The following is a 25,197-nucleotide window of genomic DNA, read 5'->3' as shown; positions in this document are numbered from 1 at the left end:
ATAGTCCAAGAGAACTTACTACCCATGCATCCTTACTAAAAAATCTGATAAAATGTTTACTTCCATAAAAAGAAAAGTGAATTCAGAGAGAAAGCTTGAGATACAAGGCAGAAGAATGAACGTAGACACTGATTGAAATACATTTGGAAATTTAATAGCTTATAGCAAGTAAAAAATGAAACAAAACAAAGCAAAAACAACTCGAATATGTAAAACTAAAACACTAGAGAATAAAAAGTCAACAGGAGAGTGGTCTTTTATAATTAGCACACTATATAACTCAGTGTTTGGGAAAAGTGAAAATCATGTTTAATATATTTAGTAATTGTTATAAAATTTTATATTTAAATGTGGAAGTAAAAAATTAAGAGTAAGCACTAAATCAGTAAAAAGTTAATGTTTAGCTTTAAAATTAGCAGCAGAAAATAATGTATCACTTTACCAGAAAGTAGGAATGGAGAAAAAAATGGAAGCGAAAGAAAAGAATAGTAAATAGAAAACAAAAAATGAAATGGTAGAAATAAAGCCGAATACATCAGTAATCATAGTATATGTTAATGGATTAAATATTAGGAGATAGGGAATATTAAAGTAGATTTAAATATATACATCTACATGTTCCTTAAGGGATACAATTAAAACAAAGTCTCACAAACCTGTTAAAAGTTAAACAACAGGCTGGGCCCAGTAGCTCACGCCTGTAATCCCAGCACTTTGGGAGGCTGAGGTGGGAGGATCGTTTGAGCCCAGGAGCTCAAGACCAGCCTGGGCAACATAGTAAGACCCTGTAACTACAAAAAAATACAAAAAATTACCAGGTTTGGTGATGTATGCCTGTAGTTCCAGTACTCAGGAGGCTGAGGGGAGAGAATTGCTTGAGCCTGGGAGGTTGAGGATGCAGTGAGCCATGATCATGCCATTGCACTCTAACAGGGTAAGACCTTGTATATATATATATAAAAAAAGTCCAGATTTTAATTGAAAATCATTTGTTATAACAACAAACTGGGGAGAACTCAAATTGAATGAAAAATAACAATGAACAGATGCCAATACTGAGATGACAAAGATGTTAGAATGATCCGAAAATAAATTTAAAGCAGCCATGAAAAATATCCTTCACTGAGCAACTACAAAGACACTTGAAGCAAATGAAAATATAGAAAGCCTCAGAAAAGAAATAATTTCAGCAAAGGCATAGAAGAATAAAGAGCCTAGGGGGTTTACTGCACTCCAGCCTGGGTGACAGAGTGAAACGCTGTCCAAAAAAAAAAAAAAAGAGTTAAAATGCCATACAAAAAAACAACCAAAAGAAAGCTAGTGTAGTGACGTGAATATCAAAAGAAAAATAATTTAAGACAAAGGCATTCATTGAAATAAGGATATCTAGAAATCCCCATCATCTCAGCAAAAAAGCTCCTTAAGCTCATAAGCAACTTCAGCAAAGTCTCAGCATACAAAATCAATGTGCAAAAATCACAAGCATTTCTATACACCAACAAAAGGCAAGCAGAGCCAAATCATGAATGAACCCCCATTCACAATTGCTACAAAGAGAATAAAATACCTACGAATACAGCTAACAAGAGAAGCGAAGGACCTCTTCAAAGAGAGCTACAAACCACTGCTCAAAGAAATTAGAGAGGACACAAACAAATGGAAAAACATTCCATGCTCATGGATAGAAGAATCAATAGCATGAAAATGGCCATACTGTTCAAAGTAATTTATAGATTCAATGCTATTCCCATTAAACTACCATTGACATCTTCACAAAATTAGAAAAAAACTACTTTAAAATTCATACAGAACCAAAAAAGAGCCTGTATAGCCAAGACAATCCTAAGCAAAAAGAACAAAGCTGGAGGCATCACGCTACCTGACTTCAAACTATACCACAGGGCTACAGTAATCAAAACAGCATGGTACTGGTACAAAAACAGGCACATAGACCAGTGGAATAGAACAGAGATCTCAGAATTAAGACCACACATCTACAACCATCTGATCTTTGACAAACCTGACAAAAACAAGCAATAGGGAAAGGATTCCCTATTTAATAAATTGTGTTGAGAAAACTGGCTAGCCACAAGCAGAAAATTGAAAGGGAACCCCTTCCTTATACCTTATACAAAAATTAACTCAAGATGGATTAAAGACTTAAATGTGAAACCCATAATTATAAAAACTCTAGAAGAAAATCTAGGAAATACCATTCAGGACATAGGCACGGGCAAAGATTACATGATGAAATCACCAAAAGCAATTGCAACAAAAGCAAAAATTGACAAATGGGATCTAATTAACCTAAAGAGCTTCTGCACAGCAAAAGAAACTATCATCAGAGTGAACAGACAAACTAGAGAATGGGAGAAAATTTTTGCAATCTATGCATTTGACAAAGGTCTAATATCCAGAATCTACAAGGAACTTAAACAAATTTACAAGAAAGAAACAACCCCATTAAAAAGTGGGCAAAGGACATGAATAGATTTCTCAAAAGAAGACATTTGTGTGGCCAACAAACATGCTCAACATCACTGATTATTAGAAAATGCAAATCAAAACCACAACGAGATACCACCTCACATCAATCATAATAAAAAGTTAAGAAACAACAGATGCTGGCGAGGCTGTGGAGAAACAGGAACCCTTTTACACTGTTGGTGGGAATGTAAATTAGTTCAACCATTGTGGAAGATGGTGTGGCTATTCCTCAAACACCTAGAACCAGAAATATCATTTGCCCCAGCAATCCCATTACTGGGTATATACCCAAAGGAATATAAAACATTCTATTTTAAAGATGCATGCATGCCTATGTTCATTGCAGCACCATTCACAATAGCAAAGACATGGAATCAACCCAAATGCCCACCAATGATAGACTGAATAAAGAAAATATGGTACATATACACCATGGAATACTATGCAGCCATAAAAAGAAATGAGATCATGTCATTTACAGGGACATGGATGGAGCCGGAAGCCATTATCCTCAACAAACTAACACAGGAACAGAAAACCAAACATAGCATGCTCTTTCTCATAAATGGAAACTAAATAATGAGAGCATATGGAGACAGTGAGGGGAACGTCACACACTGGGGCCTGTCAGGGGGTTTGGGGGAGGGAGAGCATAATGATAAAGAGCTAATGCATGCAGGGCTTAATACCTAGGTGATGGGTTGATAGATGCAGCAAACCACCATGGCACACGTTTACCTGTGTAACAAAGCTGCACATCCTGCACATGTATCCTGGAACTTAAAATAAAATGAAATTAATTTTTAAAAAAAGAAATAAGGAGGGGCATTGCAAACAATAAATGGAACAATCTAGGAAGAGAAATATTTTAGCCACGAACTTGTATGTACTAAATTAACAAAGGAATTTCATTTACAGTGAGGTTTACCATATCCTTGTCAAAAACTGATGAATCAAGTGGGCCAAAAAGTGTTTCCAAACAATAAAATTAGCACTTTATCTAATATATAGAAATAGGCTTCTGCACCTCACAAAGAAATTATTTTCCAAGCACTCTCTATATGAGATCTATGTTTTCTACTTTTATTGTATCCTATGTAACCTACTAGATGGCAAATTTTATATGTTTTAAAAGTACGTACTTTAAAAATAGACTGATCTAGAAAAATGAATCAAGAAAATGAAAAGATAAAGGTACAAAGTAAAACAATACTAAGGATGAAAATGGAGATATTAATTATAGAGATTAAAAAACATGACTAATATGAACTTTAAAGCAATAACTTTGAAATCTTAAAGTGAACAGTTGTTCTGGAAAATTTAAATTATCAGACTTGACTGAAGAATAAATGGAAAATTAAATAACTCTTGATAATAAATAATCTTCAATCCTTAATTTTCTCACATGGTGAATTTGCTTAATCTCAAATTCACCAGGACTTGATAATTTTCCTAAATGTAAACGTTATGAAACATTCAAATAGAATATTGGATTAGTTATTCATTATGTTATAGAGAATCCTGTGTCATGATTGGTAGATGTCACACACACACACGCACACACACATCATCCATTGGTGAAAAAGGAGCTCCTACACAAGCAACACCAATTTCCCAGATCTCCTGGATTTCTTAGTGCATTCATGTTTTATTTCCCATTTCTTTGCCAAAATATTCTCTAAAATCCTGTAAAACACGCTCAGTCTTAAATGACTATTAGTAGTATAAACTGTTACCACTGAGCAGCTAGGAAAATGATCTTTTACCAAATAAATGTTAAAGCTCAATTTAGAGGGGAATATTTTTGACTAGGATCTCCTAGTGATCCCAGTAGTCAGTGTCATTTTCTTCAATGTGGGAATAAGCTGGCTAACCAAAAATAAATAAAACGAAATAAAATAAATCAGAGATAAAAAACGAACCATGCATTCATTTATTATGTATTTTTTCTAATCATTAATAAAAAAAGATTTGCTGGCTAATTTCCAGAACTAAGTCTTAGATTTTGAAGAACTTGGAAATATGCAGTAAAATGCATTTTAGAATCAACTTGCCATCTTTACTTTCCCTGGTTCCAACTATCTTTTGGATGGTAAAACTTACTCTGGTAACACAGAAGAAGTACGTGTCTCCTAGTTGCTTCACCTGATACTGTGGGTACTCTATTACAATGAAGTAGGATCATGGTGGTTTGGAATTCTAGTAAAATGCCATAAAGAAAGATCACCATGAATACAGTAGAGTTCTTAGATGTTATTTAAAAGAAATGATATCTCCTCCTTCCCACATTTTCCTCGGTGTAATATCGATAACCTCCTGATTTCTAGTTCAACATAAATGGGAAAAGTGGAGTTGGAAAGCATAAAATCTACAATTTCTGAAGGTAGACTTTTGATTGTGTTTAGTCTGAATAAAAAGCAAAGGGTGTATATTGAACCATTCAAAGGGAACTGGAAATTGCATACTTCAAGCACACCTTTGAAAGGTCTACTTCTGTCATTACTGTATTAACAAAAGGCTGTAGGGATGCCGGCAGTCGTATCTACCTACTTTCTGGGGAAGAAAATCTAAAATGAAAAGACCCGACAAAAGACAAGAAGATGGAAAGAGATTGTTGTGAAGGAAATGTCCTGGATTTCTTTTTTTTTAAATCTGTTACCCAGGAGCCCAGAACCTATTTTACACAGAATGTTTCTTGGATGTAGTGCTGCTAATAACCCTAACTGCAAGTCAGGTAAGACATGCAAATATTAATACATCTTTTTGTTATATCATGTACAATCAGGCAATTGAAAATAAAATGCTGTGACTTGATAAAACAAATAAAGCATATACTTTTGGTGATGGATATGCATGATGAAGGTAGAAATAAAATGAACAGGTCACCTAAAGTAGAATAGATGAAAGAATACTTTAGAGTTCATAAGAAGTTTTCCTTGCAAAAAGATCAAAGAATAGTTGAAAGTATATTTAAAAGCTGCATTGTGGTAGTGCTTCTATTCTAAAATTCTTTAGCTATTCCATTTGAAAACACACACTAGCTGTTAGGTTAGCACCAAATATGGAAATGTCAAAATGACCATGGTCTCAGTAGGGTTAAAAGGAAAAATACGAATTTGTTGTAAAAACACATCATTAAATATATTTGCGCCTCTGGTTCATTGGCCTTGTTAATATAGGTTGTTTTTCTTTACCATCACAGTCAGTTCCACCCTCTGGAACAATGAACCCCTAAGCTTTGGCTAGGTGTGCCTGACAGTTTTCTTTGAAGATATTATGTTGCATTGCAATGAGGTCTTAACTGGATTGATCTAAGTCACTCTCAGATCATCCTGGACGTCTTTTAAAAAAAATAGATTTCCCTTTTTAACAACAGGAGCATAAAACAACCATCACCACAACAAACATATTAAGTAGGTCTCATTTTGAAGATTTTAGTGGCTAGTTTAATTTTTCCAAAATCATCTACTTATCTTTTTACTTCAAAGCAACAAGGTAGGACAATCAACCAACTTAGACTTATTTGAATTAAACCAAGAGCTTGTTTCTCTCAGCAGCTTAGTATAGATTTAAAATGACATGAAGTGAACATACATGTTGGAGAAATTACATTGGAGTATATGATATGTTCAAGAGACTTCTAGGTTTATGACTGACAGTATAGCCAGGCTTGAAATATTCTCTGTGTTCCACTCTCCACACTCTGATCATGTGGGCAGTATCTGGGGTGAGAAATTAACCTAGGCTTCTCCACTGAACACATCTTCATATTTGCATTAATCAAAAATATTAATTCATTCCTCATAAGCTCCTTGATAATAAGGATTAGATTTATCTTCTAATGATGTGTATTTTTAGTGAATTTTGAAAAAATAAGCTAGATAATGATATCCTGATATGCTACACTGTCCAATGCACCTCTTGCTCTTTTCCTTCTTGTACTTCCTTACCTGTTCTCTGTTGAATTTGCTCTTCAGCAACAGATGAAACAGTGCCATAACCTAAGGCCATTAATTCAGTTTCTTCCCAGTCACTTCGCCACTTGTATAGCATTTTTATTTGTGGGAAATGATAAGAAACCCGAGACTTCAAAAAAGATTTAAGTAGCAGTAATGTATTCATAATTTAGATTCTGGGTTCTTTTAAGATGTAAAAACTCACCTGAAACACACACTTTGCGATAGACATGTCACCTTGCTAAGTTGTATTCTAAGAAAGCCTACACCTGTTTTAATCGGCGCTCCCTTCTCCCTTCTCGGACTGATTCAAGGGTTGCTACACTATCAAAGGTGAAGTGACATGACAAGGGCTTTCCAGGAATGCCGTCACTGCAGGTGTGTGTAACAAACTATTCTAGGGCAATTTTAAAGGAATCGAGGGAAAATAAGGACAGGAAATAAAATAACTTAAAAATGAGAACAAGCATTTATTGAGTACATGCTCTGTGTTGGACACTTCATAATACATTTTTTTTCATTTAACCCTAACGATAACCTTATCAAGTATGTATGACTACCTTATTTCATACCTTTGAGAACCAGAGTTGCAGAGAGGTTGAGTAACATACTAAACAGAAGAGCTGGGATTCAAACCGGGTATACTTGACTCTAGAGCCCATGCTTGTTCTGTGCCCACAGCCCGTATTACCAGGAAAGCAGTGACACATTTTATTTTTATTGGTGGGAGTCACTCAAGCCAGCCCATTCTCTGCCATTAAACCCTGCTTTTGCCAAACAAGTCAGTGAAGGTAAGAATGATACTTTGGGTGGGTCAGTAGAATTATGGAAAAGTGATCACTGTATCAGCATCCCCAAAATAATCACATTATCTCTAGAACATAAATATACAATGTTTACTGTTTATAGACTTTTATATAATTTAACTTATACTTGTAAGAAAAGAGCACCTATCATCTTAGGAACTTTGCTGTCATGCGGTGATTATCTGCCTATAATGAATAAAAACATTTCTATTACATCTTTTTGTTTGGTAGGAAGAATAGGATCTGTGGACTCACCTATTCACGTTTTGGAGATATTTTTCAAGAAAGAAATTGGTGGAAAGCAAGGGAAGAAGAGAGAAGCCTCACAGAAATATTCTTGAGTGCTCACACGTTTTTCCTAATATTCAGATGGCAGATGTTCAGCAGGAATTAGTGCATCAAAGATTTAGGTTTAGAAAAAAGTAGAGAAAGGATTAAAGGAAGTCGATGGGAGAGGCAAGGATGTGTGGTGAGATAATGATGAGGAATTTGTTGTTGCTCTGTAATTATCTTCTAGATTTGTGTCTCTGCCACTACTGTGAGGTACGAGAATACACCATAAGATCTGATGTGATGCAGGGGAGGTTTAGAAAGTAACTCTTAATATATTGCATTTTATTTTTTTCATTAAACCTTAATCATCTACAATGTGTGAGACATTGTGCTAGGCACTTAGAATAAAGCATCCTTCACTTATTGGATGTGAGTTAAAGGAGGGTTCATATTCTCGTCCCATTTGTCAGAAACAGCTCCATGGCAGGGGTGGGGGCAGTCAGGGGGCGTAAAAAACCAACTAGATAGTTACCATTTATATTATTGGTGGTCCTCAGGGCATAAATATTACATAATAGGATGTAAATATAGTTTATTTTAAAATGTAGGAAACAAACTATCCTTTTTTTTTTTTTTTCCTTTCGTAGACTTAAAACAGTTAGAAAACTGTTGAGAATATTAACAGGACCTGTAACTCAAGCACTACTTTTAATAGATACGTAAGTTAGCTCTTCACATGCAAGTCAGATGAAAAAGTTTATAGAAAGCGGGCAATAAACTTAATAAGGTGTTATATAATATGCAGAATAAATATTAGTACAGTACATGAACCTCAATGACAGCAACAAATTATAAAGCTTAGCATGCAATTAAAATCACTAATGGAACACTGTACAGCGAGAATGTGTTCATTCTTAGATCAGTCAAAGAGGAGCTATTTGGTGTCAGAGCCACCACTTGAACTTAATGACACCCTCTTATTTTTAAACACTCTGTCTGTCATGCAATAGCTATACTTTATGGGTGTCTTCAGTTCTGTTTTAACATATGTCATACCTGCTAACAAAATATATCCTCAAGACAGAATGGCCCTTGTGGCTAAAAGACAATCTTCTACACTAAAGTGAATTTTTCTGATGTCAAACTTATGAACAGATAACAATAATGATGTATCATTCAGTGATTGGCATGCCTACAGTGTCTTAAGATTTAAAATTTAGGAACCAGACAGCTGCCTGAAATTTATTAGGTCGTCAATCCTGCTGCCATGAAAACTATTTTGTCCTGATTTTAAAAATAAAATTGTGCTTTTTTGGCTCCATGCTTTTTTGTCTGTGATTCTATCTGTCAATATCATTTACCTCATCTCCATGTGTACAAATCTTACTCATCTCTCAAGACCCAGATTAAATGCCATGCTCTCCATGAAACTCTCTCCTAATTTTCACAGTTGGAAATAATCTTCTTTTTTTGAACATACATAGCACTTATTTGCATTTCATTAGTGCTTTTTACTATCTAACTGATAGTAGTATATGATTGTTATACATTTTGCATAACTTTATAACTATATTTCTATACAATATATTTACTTTTCTGTGTACATTGTCACTTTATTTGGACTAATAGAGGGAAGAAGTGTGTCAGAATTAGGTATAGAAGCAAAGGGTTGGTTTACAAGCTAGATGTGGATATTTACTGGAAACTTAGCACTTAAGTGGGGGATATCTGTCAGATGAGGGAATGGCTTTGTAGTCTTTGATGGCACTGGCACATAGAGATGCCCTTTCTATGTGTAAATTTAAAAGTCGATATCTGTCAACTTTCTTGATGAAAGAAACATTTCCATAAGTGAAAGGTTTCAAATCCATGCCCACATTTGAATGAGAAGAAAGAAAGAAATGTGTTAGACATGTCATCTCCCTAAGTTGTGTTCTAAGAAAACCTCCACCTGTTTTAATTGGCTCTCCCTTCTCCAACTGATTTGAGGGTTGCTACACTACCGATGGTGAAGCGATGTAAGAAATGCCCTCATTCAAGAAGAAAAAGCTCACAGAGTTCATGGTGAAAAATGGGAGAGAAAATTGAGTATTGGAATTGGATCTGATCTGCTCACCCTTAGAAACCGGGAGCCTTTTTGTTTCTGTGGTCATGGAGGTGGGCCACTCAGACCTTCCCTCAAGACAGAGCGTGCTTAAGAGTGCAATCAGCAGACAGCTTCCAGGTGCTGCACCTTTAGAATCCACCACAGCCTTCAACTTCAAGTCTGTGCTCTTTTAGAACTGCTCCCAGCGAGTAACTGGGTACAGGAGGTGTTCTGTGAGCCAGGCCACTTCTGTCCAGTGAGACTCCTCTAAAAAACAGTTTGTTCTGTGGCTTTCCTTGTCGTGGCTAGGACTTTCTCAAGCTACACTGCTGTTTGAAGCACTTCCTTCTCAAACCTCCTTCCTTCCTGCTCTGTTTTCATAGGTGTTAGATTGGCATTGTGATATAAAGTTTTTCCTTTGCTACAATTGCTTTATTTATCCTCCACAGAGAAGTACACATGTTTGCACTTCTAATTCCATCTTTGTGTCTGCCTCCAGGAGTGCTGGCACTGATGGAGCTGCAGACTAGCTATTATATGGACCAACCATTATGGCAAATTTGGACGCAAGTCCCCACACCCATGAATTCATTCATTTATTTGACTTATTTTAAAATATTTTTGAGCTCTTCCTATGTTCAAAGCACTTCTGTTCTAGATATTAGTGATATGGGAATAAACAAAGCAGATAAGATTGATATTTTGAATATAACTTACATTATAACTGCACTAAGTTACTATTCTTTTACATTTATCCAGTATTCCATAAGGTTGTGTAGCTTATGATCATTTTCCAATTCTTAGCAAATTAGTGTCTGAAAAAGTCTCTTCACGTTCTTGTCCTTGTCTTTCCATCTATCTTTCATCTGTCAGAATAATTTATTATATATGTGTATAATGAAAGAAAACAGAAGCAGATTTTGAGACTGTGACTTATGAAGTAGCATACCTCAGGCAAAGTATATCTCATAACTTGGGCAGAACTAGGGAATGCTAATACGTTATCAACATAGGATAGTGGAAAAGAAGGGGGAGTTGGGCCTCTAAAAATCTATGGTTGGCTGTGGATTGGACTTGGGTTTAGACGGATTGATTTCTTTCAAATCTCAGGGAATTTTGTATGTGGAAAAAATACTCGGTACCATTTGTATCTTGTTTAACGCCTATTTTTTGAATGTATTTTGAAAGTCTTTAAAATATAAAATCATTACTATTCCTCCAAATTAGAAGTTGAAAAAAATATAGCCCAAGGACCAAATCTAGCCTGCTGCCCATTTTTGTAAATAAAGTTTTATCAGAACACACCATGCCCATTCATTTAGGTATTATCTATGGTTTCCTTCATGCTACAACAATAGAGTTGAGTAATTGTGACAGAGACAGTCTGGCCTGCAAGTCTAAAATATTTACTATTTGGCCCTTTTTAGACTAAGTTTGCTGACTTCCGGTTTAAATATTTTCACACTGCTGACCCAGCTACTATGAAAATACTTACGGCTTTGTCAAAATAAGTATCCCAACCCATAAAAATTAATTACATATTTAATCCCTTTCTTTGATTTTAATTAAATCTGTAAAACTTAATATATCTTACTCTCTTAAGTATCTTAAACATGTCTCCAAACAAACCAAACATGAAAAATATCACAATGACTACAAAACATCAATGATTACAAAACATGTAAAAACTTACACTAAAAGTGTTTATGAAAGTTCTAATACCATGGAATGGATTTGCACTTGTTTCTTCATTATCTCTCTCTCTTTATTCATTTTTAAAATTTTAATTTTATACCTTTCTCAATGCTGCCTTCCTGGTTGCTATAACTAAGAAGATACTACTTCTAGGGTTGTAGTAATCATCCTAGTTGTACTAATATTATCAGGCATAAAGGAAAAAAATGGAGACCAGTTTAGGCTGCAGGATTGGAATTGATTCTTGCAGAGACAATAATTGTATGACCCAATTTAAATGAAACTCAAGTCTACGATCATTAGGATGAAACCTTTTTTTAATGGTTAGGTTTCATACTTGGTGGTTAATAATGGGAATTCTAAAATCCTTTACTTTTTACTTTTTTTGGAATTTGGAGCCTTCCCTGCCTATAATTGGGTATTGTGCTGCCATTGTGATATGTTTATCTGGTTTTAGCACTACTGGAATCAAATTATATATCACGTAAGTATTTGATTTTAATAAGTAGTCACCCAGAGGTTTTCTCCACAGACAACGAGGGATCAAATTTGCTCAGTTAATTCTCTTCTTTGGGATTTTGTTTTAATTATTCATTGTGTAACACACTGTGAGCTCCTCTTTTTAATTTCTGTTGTGTATGATCTCTGGGACTGACCAACTGATAGTTTTTTTTCCCACTTGATTATTATCTGTGACAACTGGTGTTAAGCAGTCTTGTCCTGTTGTTGGTACTGTGAGCTTTTCTGGATCTATTTGACTTATTCATGGCTTCCTGCGTTCACTCTTTCCTGTACATACAGATAAAAACAAGTATATCACTATGATTTAAAAATGCACATATATGTATGGAAATAATTAAAAGCTCGCTTACATCAACATTTCACTATTTTTTAAAATAAATAAAATGCTATCTTTGTATTACAATTACTTTTATACACTTTTGAAATGAACTTTTCTCTTTTCAGTGCCATAATGAATTCTACCTTTCACAGATTCAACTATTCTAACTAGCCATAATCATTATCACATTTTTGTTTGCTTTGAATGTTTGAATTATCACACCTTGTGAGTAGTAGCTCTTCAGCTGGATTTGTTGTCTTTCTGGCACATCCCCTGGCATCCTAGAAAAAATGCTGATCTATAACTACAAGACATACCCTTGCCATCCTAATTTTTCCTACCCTAAAACATGAAGTCAGGTGCTTTTGACCAAGTCCTGGTTCCTATGAGTGTAATTTGAAAACATAATCCGTGCTTTATGAGTGCTCCTGATGGCACATTGTGCATGCAAGTGCTGCTGTTGCTGCAGGTGGAATGATTTTAGTGGCAGTGCTGGGAAAAACTTTAAGAGTCTGAGCTTATATCACATTTTTTCTCAATTAAAAAATTTTAATTATATGTTTTCACGCTGCATTCACATTAAAAATAAAACTGCACAAATAGGTTTTGTAAGCCATGGATGATTTCTGTCCAGTACCAATATTTTCTGAGATTAGCTATGATTGAATCTGTAGTACTGGTCTCCCCAGCAGCCCTTTCTCCTTTCTTTGTTAATAGTACTTCAATTTTTCATTCTGGGACTTCTATTCCCTCCTCCCTTGCTTTTCTGATGAGGTGGTCATGTGTGCTATCCTCAGCCTCCTCAGACACATGTCTGGGGTGAGAGTATCCCATCTTCTCAGAATTTCAAATATTCACTGATTGGACATTGACACAAAGCACTGATGAGTCTTTCCAATGGCTGTCCCCTAAAAACTAAAAGAGATAGTCTTTTAATACCTATTTCCTAATTTCCTGGAGCATCTCTGATCCTATTCTTCCCGAAGCCTGAATGTTCACTTTTTCTTTAGATTTCCTAATTTATTTTTTATTGTTAATGATTATTATGATGATTATTACTTTGCTTAACTGAGGTCCATTTCTGTCACCTCCCACCAAAGAATCCTAACCGAGACACTCATTTTAGTGGATGGGTATGTGGGTGTCCGTAGCTTATACTGTAACCATGGCAAGTGATTTTGAAAATCATTTGCATGATGCCATCATCAGTTCATTGAAAGAAGATTTCAGTCAGTGACGAGGTGTGTGGGAAAAATGTGGGTTATTTTTGTTCACAAAACATGTTGTCTTTTTGGTTTTTTTTTTGAAGCTCACTTTGCTTTTCTATGTGTTTTATGTACTTTTCTATGTGTTTTCTTGGAATTATTTATTTTTATATGAAAGTGATAGACTGCTCATATTTTGTCATTTTCACAAAGAGAAAGCATAAGGCCATCTTTGAGGGAAAGGCCTGCGTAACTTCACCACCGTGGCCCTAAGGTTATCTGAGGTTGTGTATCCTGTATATATAACATAATTACTCAGCCTCTGTCTTCATGGGAGGGAAAAGGCCAGAGGTACTTTTGGGTTGTTTTCTTTGATGTCTTGGGATGGTTATTGACAATGGCTTTAGGCCATCAAGTGTTTGAACTTGTTTGAGTTGAACTATATGACTCCTACCAGCAAGGGTGCTGTGTTTTTCCGATTTGTGAAGTGCTATTTTTATTTCCTGTGTTCTGTAGACAATAATAACTGACCTTGAATTTTGCTGGGCTAAAGTGCTAGGTAAACAATAAATAATCGTAGTGACTCCATGAGATCACTGTCTGGGTTGGGTACCTTTTGCATTCTTCAACACTCCATTGTTGGTTCAGGTTTTCTTTGTTTTTTTTTTTTTTTTTTTTTTTTTTGACAGAGTCTTGCTATGTTGCCCAGACTGGACTGCAGTGGTGTCATCTGGGCTCACTGCAACCTCCACCTCCCCGGTTCAAGCTATTCTTGTGCCTCAGTTTCTTGAGTAGCTGGGATTACAGGTGTGTGCCACCCTGTCCTGCTAATTTTTGTAGTTTTAGTAGAGATGGGGTTTTACCTTGTTGGCCAGGCTGGTCTCAAACTCCTGACCTCAAGGATCTGCCTGCCCCGGCCTCCCAAAGAGCCAAGATTACAGGCAAGAACCACGGCACTTGGCTAGTTTTTGGTTTTTAAATTGCCTGACTTAATCTTCAGATTATAGTAAATGATTCCAAAGCATAGCTACAATAGTAGCTACTATTTATTGAGTATAGTGCCAGACACTGTAGTAGGTGCTTTGTAAAAAGTGTGTTTTATGTTAACCAAAATCTTGGGTGGATATTGATGTGGTAACACTTATAGACAAGGGAACTGGGATTTGAAGTTCTGTGATTTGTTAAAAGTTTTATCAAAAATTCCTGTGCCCTGCATTTTGATATTTATTCAAATGAAGTATGCCCTGGTCCTGCATATTGGTACAGAGATATTACAGTATGTCTATGCTTCTCTAGTGGGTGCGTACTTGCTGAAAGCCAATACTGTAAGTGAATCCAATTTTTATAGGAACTCAGTTTTTAAAGGGTTTCTGTTGCCTGCAACTTTTTAGGAGTGCACTGGTACGATCACGGCTCACTGCAGACTTAACCTTCCAGGCACAAGTGATCCTTCCACCTCAGTCTCCCTAGTAGCTGGGACCACAGGTGCATGCCACCACACCTGGGTAATTTTTGCATTTTTTTTGTAGAGAATCTCACCATGTTGCCAAGGCTTGTCTTGAACTCCTGGGCTCAAGCGATCCTCCCTCTGTGGCTCCCCAAAGTACTAGGATTACAGGTGTGGACTACTGCGCCCAACTGGCCTGCAATTTCTGATCCACTACTGTCTCCTAAATATTTTCCTTTTCATTATGTATGAGTTAGATAGGAGAGAGAAGACAAAATAAACAAAGGCTGGAAATTATAGTCCTAAGAACTAGATGCACACTAAAAAACTCCACTTAGTCTTGTCTAAGTGGAGTCATAAAATATGCATTATAGTCATAAAATATTGGAATTGGAAAGTATCATTTTCTTGAACCCTCTATTTACTTAATGCCTTTAATCTCACAGCTTGTAAGTAGTGGTTCAAATTCTAAGCCATGAGTTTTCTTACTTGATCTAGAAATCTTTCCACTACTTGACCATGGCTGGCCTTCTTAAGGGCCTGGAGAAGATTTACTCAAACACATGTCATATTGAACATGATTTAAAAAAGCACTTTGTTATTTCTGTAGGTGAGTGACCATAACCTCTTCTCAACAGAGAAGCCTACTTGGCAAAACCAATAAAAGCCTTGACAAATAATGGGATAAAAACAACATATATGCCTATTTAGCCCTTGTTTCAATCATTTTCAAATCCCAAACTTTTTACCCGCTTATTCTTTTTTCCACATCCAGCATCCAATACCTTCTCCAAGCCAGAAATCTGAATGTCACCCTTGATTTCTCCCTCTTTTTTATTTCCTTTAGTCAATCAGCCAGCTGGTTTTGTCACCATATAATTTGAATATGACAATTTTTATTTCTTCCTACTGCTACCACCACAGTTCAGTGCACCATCATCTCCTCACCTCAGTGATGGGATTGCTGCAACAATATTCTAGCTGTACCTAAAAAAAAATACCTCATGTTGTCTATGCATAACCACACCTCTTGGAGCCATGGGCTTTTGGGGATGACTTGGGTCCTCGAGGGCATAGAGCAGAGTGAAATTGGCTGATAATGGGTTGGGGCAGAACTGGCGAAGAGTACAGATTGGCACAGTTTGTTTCAGTGCCGGGCTAAAGTTGTCACTGGAACTCTTTGAACAAAGGATGAGAGATTAAATTATTAAACAGGAAATGCAGCTGGCTTTGGACTCTAGTATAACAGAATAGTGCTTCATGCTTTAGAGGCTGGGTGAAGGTATTAAGAGATCAATGGGAGGTCAGCAATAGACGAGAAAAAAACAAAATAAAATTGGAGAAGTAAGATGGTTACTTTCCTAACACCAAGTTCTAAGTAGGACATATTTGTTGAATTGTATATAGACTGTAATCTTGTTTATGTGGTATCAAGGTCTTCCCACATTGAGAGTTGACTCAAAGTGGCTAGGCCAGTATAGACATTTAGGTGCCAAGGGCTCGAAGCCTGAGTATCAGTTCTATGAGTTTAGTAAGTTCTTTGATTATACCTTTTCCTTAGCTAGAGATTGAAAAGTGGCCTTGTTATGCCCAAACAGGTAGGGTCATGCTTAATTTGGACTGTCCAAAAGCAGAATAAAAAATTAGTAACAAAGGTACAGATAGCCAGATTAGGTGAGATTTTTAAAAAGATAAAATGGAAGATGGCAGCTTTATATGAAAAAGACTTTGTTAGCAAAGAGATCAGCCACTACAAGTGAAACTGAATGTTAGATGGAATCCACAAGTCTAAGGCTGAGGCTGATGGGTTTCTCTAAATCACTATGGGATTATATTTACCAAAAGTACCAATTCATTGTGTAGTAAAGAGGGTCTTGCCAGACACGCATAAACAGTGGATTCCCTATCAAATAGCACACTTAGCCTGAGAGAGAAACGGTATGAGTCTTTCATAGCCAAGATGAAACAGTGTTTCATTGAAAAGGTTCTCACTCTAAACTCACAGGGATCCTGATTTCTAAATTGGTTTCAATTAAATATATTTTTTTCCTTCTAAAAAAACAACATACACCTTTAATCTCTTCTAACTACTGGCAGATCTGTGATGCTGTAGCACTCCACACCTTCCCAGTGGCTGCAATTACACACATCAAGTTTCAGAATGAACGACAAGGTAAGATTCTGGAGGTAAAAGGCTACCACTTATGGTCCCCATTTTGCTCTCATGTGTCACAGCCTTTTATTGTCAGGAGTTATTTAGAGAAACAGTCACCGGCTAACAAAACCATCTGTTAGTTAACAACAGCAAAATATGAGGCTATTTCAAAATGGCATGGGGCATTTCAAGTTAAGGGAGAGGGGTGCCAACTATTTTTTCCCTTTAGTCTTTCCTTGTTAAAGAAGAATGCATTTGTTATCAAAGCCAGTTTGGCTAATGTGCTTTCACCTCATACGTATCTAGAAATCAAAGCTGCTTAGAGAGTTATTTGAGGGTATGTTCTCCCTTTGGAGCCCATCTTGCTCCAGCCCTGCTAATAAGAATTTCATGTGTGCGTCAAGAAAACAATATAGCCTTTATGCCATTCAACCAACACGTCCTACTCAGAACATGGTAGATGTTGGGAAAGCAAAAACGGTCTCTCTGGACAGATTTGGTAAAATTCTTCACCTTTGTACTACTCCATTACTTCTCCCAGCCAGGGGAGGAGGGGTGGTAGATGAAGAATCTCTGTACTGCTTTTCCCTCAGCCAGATAGTTTCCCAAATCAGCTAAATATAACTCCATTTATTGTCATGCTAAAACGTTCTATTTAGCTGTGTTTAACTGGATATCATGGTTCCATGGGCTGACCTTTCGCTCCTGGGAAGTCGTTTTAAATTCAATCCCCAGCAAGGGAAAATCCTTCCAATTCGTTGGCTGTGAAAGGTCACAAGTGAGATGTGTTTTGATGGTATCTGCCTATGGCTTAATTCTCAGTAAACCTGAGCACTAACTGGGCCTCAATTGTCCTTTGTCTTGGGAATCTGAGTTCTAAGAAGCCTGGGAGAGCTGAGTGGGAGACATGGGCTGAGTAGCTGGCATCAGGAAAGGGTACACAAAGGTACCAGCTGAAAGGTGAGGTTTATGGTGCTAAGTTAGGTCAACTCTGCCTTCTTTCTGAGCTGATCGGGGATTCAGACAAAATATATAGTTTCTCTTCTTGTTTCATTTGATCTCTTTAAGGGGACATTTCCCACTTTCTGGGAGGCAAAGAGGGCTTAGGTGAGGTAGGGAAGGAACTAGAAGTGTGTGAACCAGTCAAGAGGAAATTGGAGTATCTGAACATTTAGCCATTTCAGGGTCCAGAGTTTCAAGTTCGAATATTTCCCTTTCAGGACCTCTTTCTCTTCACAGTCCAATAGCACTTCAATCTATTCTGGGCTCTCCTCGCCAACATCATGATGCTAATTTTTTACTGAATTAAAATACCTTCAAAAATCTTATCAAAGAACCTCCCACTTAAAAAAAAAAAACTCATGTTTTACCAGGCAAAGGTAGGAGTTTTGTCAGACATAGGAATGAGCACAGATTATATGACAAAGACACCAAAAGCAGTCGCAACAAAAGCAAAAATTGACAAGTGGGATCTAATTAAACTTAAGAGCTTCTGCACAGCAAAAGAAACTATCAACAGAGTAAACTGACAACCTACAGAATGGGAGAAAATATTTGCAAACTATGCATCTGACAAAGGTCTAATATCCAGCATCTACAAGGAACTTAAACAGATTTATAAAAGAAAAGCAAACAACCCCATTAAAAAGTGGGCAAAGGACATGAACAGACATCTCTCAAAAGAAGACATACATGCGGCCAACAAGCATATGAAAAAAAGCTTCAATATCACTGATCATAGAGAAATGCCGATCAAAACCACAATGAGATACCATCTCACACCAGTTAGAATGGCTATTATTAAACAGTGAAAAAATATGGATGCTGGTGAGGTTGCAGAGAAAAGGGAACACTTACACACTGTTGGCGGGAGTGTAAATTAGTTCAACCATTGTAGAAAGCAGTATGATGATTCCTCAGAGAACTAAAAACAGAACTACCATTTGACCCAGCAATCCTGTTACTGGGTATGTACCCAGAGGAATATAAATCATTCTATCATGAAGAAACATGCACATGAATGTTCACTGCAGCACTACTCACAATAACAAAGTCATGGAATCAACCTAAATGCCCATGAGTGACAGATTGGATAAAGAAAATGTGGTACATATACACCATGGAATATTATGCAGCCATAAAAAAGAATGAGTTCATGTCTTCTGGAGAAACATGGATGGAGCTGGAGGCTATTATCCTTAGCAAACTAATGCAGGAGCAGAAAACCAAATACCGCATGTCCTCACTTGTAAGTGGGAGCTAAATGATAAAAACTTATGAACACTAAGAAGGAAACAACAGACATCGGGGTCTACTTGAGGGTGGAGGGTGCGAGGAGGGAGAGGAGGAGAAAAGATAACTATTGGGTACTGAGATTAATACCTGAGTGGTGAAATAATCTGTATAACAAACCCCCATGACATGTGTTTACCTCTGCAAAAAACCTTCATATGTACCCCTAAACTTAAAAGAAAAGTTTAAAAAAATACATGCAATAAAAGGGAGTTTTGTCAGAGATTTTTGAAGAGTTCAGTATATGAGGTATTGGGTTGAAGGTTCCGTATTTTTTTTTTTGCTTTTATTCTATTTCAAAGTTTTAGTGACTCTATGCCATAATCTTTCAATCAACAAGGGTAATATCTGGCTTTTTCCTACTTAGAAAGAAGCTGAGAGAGCAGTCTGTCCTTCTCATCACTCCATTCCTTTATTACAAACACAGACTATGCTTGAATCCAGAAAGTATTCAATGATTCTTGAAAATTACTTGAAAGTTTGTACTTCCATGTCTATGTTTATGTTGATTCCTCTTCCTGGGACATCTTCATTTTCTCATCAAAATTCTATTCATGCATAAAGGCCAAAATGTCACTTCTTTCTGTAAAGCCTTCAAAAGCTTTCACTTCCCTTACATTGTCTCTTCTCTCAAATTCATTCCCCCATATATTGAGGGGACCTTAATGCATGGAATGTGTATTCTAATGGTGACTTCCAATTGGGACCCCACATCCCTAGTGGCCACAGCCCATCCTCTAGATGGAAATGTCACTGGCTAATAACTTCTGAGCCATGCCTCAGTTTGTGACTCCCTTCGAATACCATGTCCTTGATTCTCTGTCTGTTCTTTAAGATCAACTGCTTCAACCAGATGAAGTCTCTCTGGTACTGGGCTCAAATTATTTTGAGAGGGTCTCTGCTCTGACATAGCTTGTTTTTTCTCCATGCTGATTCTGTCTTGATAAGAGTCAATGTATCTTGTTTATGAGAGATAGGCATAAAAGTAGAAACCTGTCAATGTAGATTTTTCAAATTAAAATAAATTCATGCTATCTAGTTCTTAGATATGCTATGAACTCCTCAGAGGCTGGAATCATGTCTTAATCATTAATCATCTCTCTATTCCCAATATTCAGTATAGTATCTGACAGCAGGCATGCAATTTATTTTTTGTTGAATGAATGAATGAGGCAATGCAGTTTGTTTTGAAAGCCATCAGTATATCTCAGCATTGCAGATCCATCATTCATTTAGCAAGCATTTTTTGAGAAGTTGCTTTTATGTGCAAGCACTATATTAGATGCCATGGAAATCTGAAATAGCCTTAATGCTACTAATAATCAAAACTACCACTAATAATTGCAACCACACAACAATAACCAACATATGTTACATACTTATTAGATTACAAGAACTGTGCTAATTGCTTCATAAGCATTCTTTTAACTCTCACAACAACTCTGAGTCAAGCATATTATTATTATTCCCATTTACAGAGAGAGAACTGATTTTCGGAAAGGCTAAGTAAATGAAAACAAGTTGGGAATATAATGTTTACCCAACAGAGTTAGGGAGATACAAGAGTCATCTGGAATGTCTTAAGTGTCACAAGAAAATACATTTGCAGTTCTCAAATGTCATTTAAAGAGCCCTTGAATGCTAAATTGATACAACTGGGGAATTAGAATTTACTGGGTAACCTTTATTTAACCTGCATATTATCACTAAAGAACTCTGCTTTCTTCATTCATCCATCCATTCACCAAACATGAATGGCATGTGGGCAGTGTGCCAGGAACTGTACTAAGCATTGGGGGCAGGGTGTAGGGAACTGGGAGAGGTGAGACAAACATGTAAAGAGGTCATTGTAATTCTTAAATAAATGCTATGATAGTGATGGGAACATATTTCCAAGGAATATTTCCAACATTTCACCATTAAGTATGACATTTGTAGTAGGTGTTTGTGGTTATCTGCTATTAGGTTAAGAAAGGCCCTTTTATTTCTAGTTTGCTAAGAGTTGTTTTTTTTTTTTTTCCTAAATCATAAATAACTGTTGCATTTATTTCCTGTAATTTTTTTCTACATCTCTTCAAATGATGTTTATCACTTATGGAGATTATTTGTCCTCTTTTATTTATTGTGATACTTGCATTGTCTGAAATATAATATTTCTTAACATTAAACCAACCTTGCATTTTTGGGATGAACTGTAATGTTATAGACCTATTCAGGTTTTATACCTTTTATTTCTTTATTTAAAAAAATTTTTCATTCACTTTTGTTATATATTTGTAGGAATATATCTATTTTACCTAAGTTTTTGAATGTATTGGCATGGTTATCACACTATTAATTTATCATTTTAACTTATATAACATCAGTAGTTATGGCCTCATCATTTTTAGTTTTGTTTATTTATTTGTTCTCTCTTTTTTCTCTTCATTAACATTATTAAAAAACTTCTCAATTTTATTAGTCTTTTCAATGACTACATTCTGGCTTTGTTTAAACCTAATTATTTTCTAATTTCATAATATACATGTTTAACTTATTTAATTTTGAGCCTTTCTTTTTTTTTCTGTAGGCATGCAAAACATACATTTTCTTCCAAGAAATACCTTAGCTGCATCCCTCAAGTTTTGATGTTTATTTTTCATATATAATTTATTTAAAAATTATATAATAATATAATTTCAATTATGATTTCTTATTTTGCCATGAGTTATTTAAAATGTACTTTAAAATTTCCAATGAAATAGATTGTTATTACGTTCTTTTTGAAAAGTTATCTTTATTACATTGTGGGCTGAGGATGTGGTGTATAGAGAGTCTTTGAAATGTATTAGACTTGCTTTATAGCCTAATGCATGGTTAATTTTGGTAAATAGCCCTTGTGTGTTTGACAAGTAGTTTGATTCGGTGTTCTAAAAATATGTCCTTTGGATCAGGCTTGTTATTTTGTGTTGTTCAAATCTATACCCTTGCTGTTTTTGGATCGTTTGATCCATCAATTACTGAGAGAAGTGTGTTAAAGTGTATGAACATATAACCTTCCCTTAACTGATATCTCAATTTTGTATTTATACATTTTGAAGCCATAACACATACCTAAGAGTTTAAAATTGTTATATGTTCCTTGTGAATTGAAGCTTTTATTACTATGTAGTGACCATTCTTATTACTAATAGTGCTTTTTAGCACTATTAGACCTTAAAGTTTATTTTACATGATATTAATGTAGGTTCATCAGCTTCTTTTGGTTCATATTTGCTCAGAAGGAAATATTTCCAAAAGGTTAACAGTCATTAATGCTGGGTGATGCAATAAAAAGTAGTTGTTATTTTCTTTCTGCTTTTCAATATTTTCAAAAATTTCTTTAATAAGCGCATACTATTTTCATAATAAGAAAACCTACATTTTAAAAATTTGATTTAAAAAATGATTAAGAGTCCAGAGAGATCCTCCTTTTTGATCAAGCTTAGTATGTGGGGTCTAGATTCTCATGTAACAGTTTATATGTCATACAAGTAGCTCTTACCACTGAAACTTTAAAAATTAATTTCTATTTTTATTTCAATAGTTTTTGGGGGTACAGGTAGTTTTTGGTTACATGGATAAGTTCTTTAGTGGTGATTTCTGAGATTTTGGTGCACCTGAGCAGTGTTCACTGAGCCCAATGTGTAGTCTTTTATCCTTCAACCCCTCCCACCCTTACTCCTGAGTCCCCAAAGTCCATTGTGTCATTCTTATGCCTTTGTGCCCTCATAGCTTAGCTCCCGTGTATAAACCAGAACATATGCTATTTGGTTTTCCATTCCTGAGTTACTTCACTTAGGATAATGGCCTCCAGTTCCATGCAAGCTGCTGCAAAAGACATTATTTCATTCCTTTTTATGGCTGGGTAGTATTCTGTGGTCTACATATACCAGATTTTCTTTATCCACTTGTTGGTTGATAGGCACTTAGGTTGTTTCCATATCTTTGATATTGTGAGCTGGGCTGCTATAAACATGCGTGTGCATGTGTCTCTTTTGTGTAATGACTTATTTTCCTCTGGATAGATACTCAGTAGTGGGATTGCTGGATAGAATGGTAGTTCTACTTTTAGTTCTTTAAGGAATTTTCATACTGACTTCCATGGGGGTTGTACTAGTTTACATGCCCCTCAGCAGTGTAAAAGTGTTCCCTTTTCACCACATCTGTGCCAGCATCCATTGTTTTTGACTTTTTAATTATGGCCCATTCTTGCAGGAGTAAGATGGTATCTCCTTGTGGTTTTGATTTGCATTTCCCTGATAATTAGTGATTTTGAGCATTTTTTCATATGTTGGCTGTTTGTATATCTTCTTTTAAGAATTGTCTATTCATGTCCTTTGCCCACTTTTTGATGAGATCATTTTTTTTTTTTCTTGCTGATTTGTTTGAATTCCTTGTAGATTCTGCATAGAAGTCCTTTGGTGGATGCATAGTTTGTGAGTATTTTCTCCTGTTCTGTGGGTTGTCTGTTTGCTGATTATTTCTTTTGCTGAAGCACTGAAACTTTTTGAGGTCTGTCTTGATAAGTAATATTCTATTCTACCGACTGCATTATGTATTATCAAGGATGATGAAATGTGATGTCTTACCTAACACTTGCTGGCAGAATTAGTGACCCCCCTTCTACGTTTTCACTCCTTTTCTGGGTTTCTGGTTTTTGAGTACACATCACTCTACCTCGTGGACATAAAGTTGCTTGGGGGCAGGAATCTCTGGCTTTCTGGGTGGGGTCCAGGTTGTAAGCCAGCAAGGTCCATCAGACAGGAAGCAAGGTCCAGCCTCAGGGCATTGGCAAATGTGTGGGGTTTCAGAGCCAGGCTCCCAGGCTGGACTCAGTACCGTTGGCACCTGGTGTCAGGGGACAAGGAGTGCTAGCCGATGTCATCAGGTCAAGTCAGTGTTTACTAAATGGAAACATATTCATTCATTAATACCAATTCTTTAATAACCCCGTAATGGATACATTGTTGTCCCTTATGACAAATTGTATGGATAGGCTTGCTCTGCGTTTTCCCACCCCTTCTGGTGTGCCTTCTTCACCTGCAGAGGCTGTAGAAGTAGCAATGATATTTTCTACATGCCCTTGCAGCTATGAGGTTGGATGCAATTCCAATTTTACCACTTGTACTCTCACAAGACTTGGGTTAGTAATAAAGTTGAATATAGGGAGAGAGATTCAGCATGAGGCATCTATCTTGCTAGTAAGGAAGATGCCAGAGGTAAGTGGTTGTCTCAGAAAACAGCAGAGGCCTATTTACCCAACCCTTCTAATGCTTTGGAAAGTGACTCAGTAATAAATTTCTTCTTATTTTAATTAGTTAGCAAGGATTTTGTTTTCTGTAGTTCTGATCTGACAAATAGATCCATTGCACACAAGAGAAAACAGACTTGGAGATGGGAAGTGACTTGCGCAAGATCTCACTGCTAATGAGTGTCAGAGCTGGACTGTGAGCCTAGGCCCTCCAATGCCAAAATAGCGCTCCTTCGGCAGCAGGACAAGTGACAGTCTCAGAGATCAGGCTATAGACACCCCCAGGGTCACTGAGATGCTATTAAGAAATCACACATCAGCTTGGTGCGGTGGCTCATGCTCATAATCCCAGCACTTTGGGAAGTTGAGGTGGGCAGATCACTTGAGGCCAGGAGTTCGAACCCAGCCTGGCCAACATAGCAAAACCCCATCTCTACTAAAAACACAAAAAATTAACTGAGGGTGGTGGTGTGCACCTGTAGTCCCAACTACTCTGGGTGCTGAGACATGAGAATCACTTGAACCAGGGAGGCAGAGGTTGCAGTGACCTGAGATTGTGCCACTATACTTCAGCCTGGGTGACAGAGCAAGACTGTCTAAAAAAAAAGAAAGAAATCACACATGCAGATCCAAGGTCTTGGTGCCACAGTGACGCTTTTGATGGCAATATCTAATAAGGGCT

Source organism: Nomascus leucogenys, chromosome 11 (assembly GCF_006542625.1).
Source record: "Nomascus leucogenys isolate Asia chromosome 11, Asia_NLE_v1, whole genome shotgun sequence".
In the NCBI taxonomy this organism is placed as follows: domain Eukaryota; kingdom Metazoa; phylum Chordata; class Mammalia; order Primates; family Hylobatidae; genus Nomascus; species Nomascus leucogenys.
Note: the sequence above shows the minus strand (reverse complement) of the source record.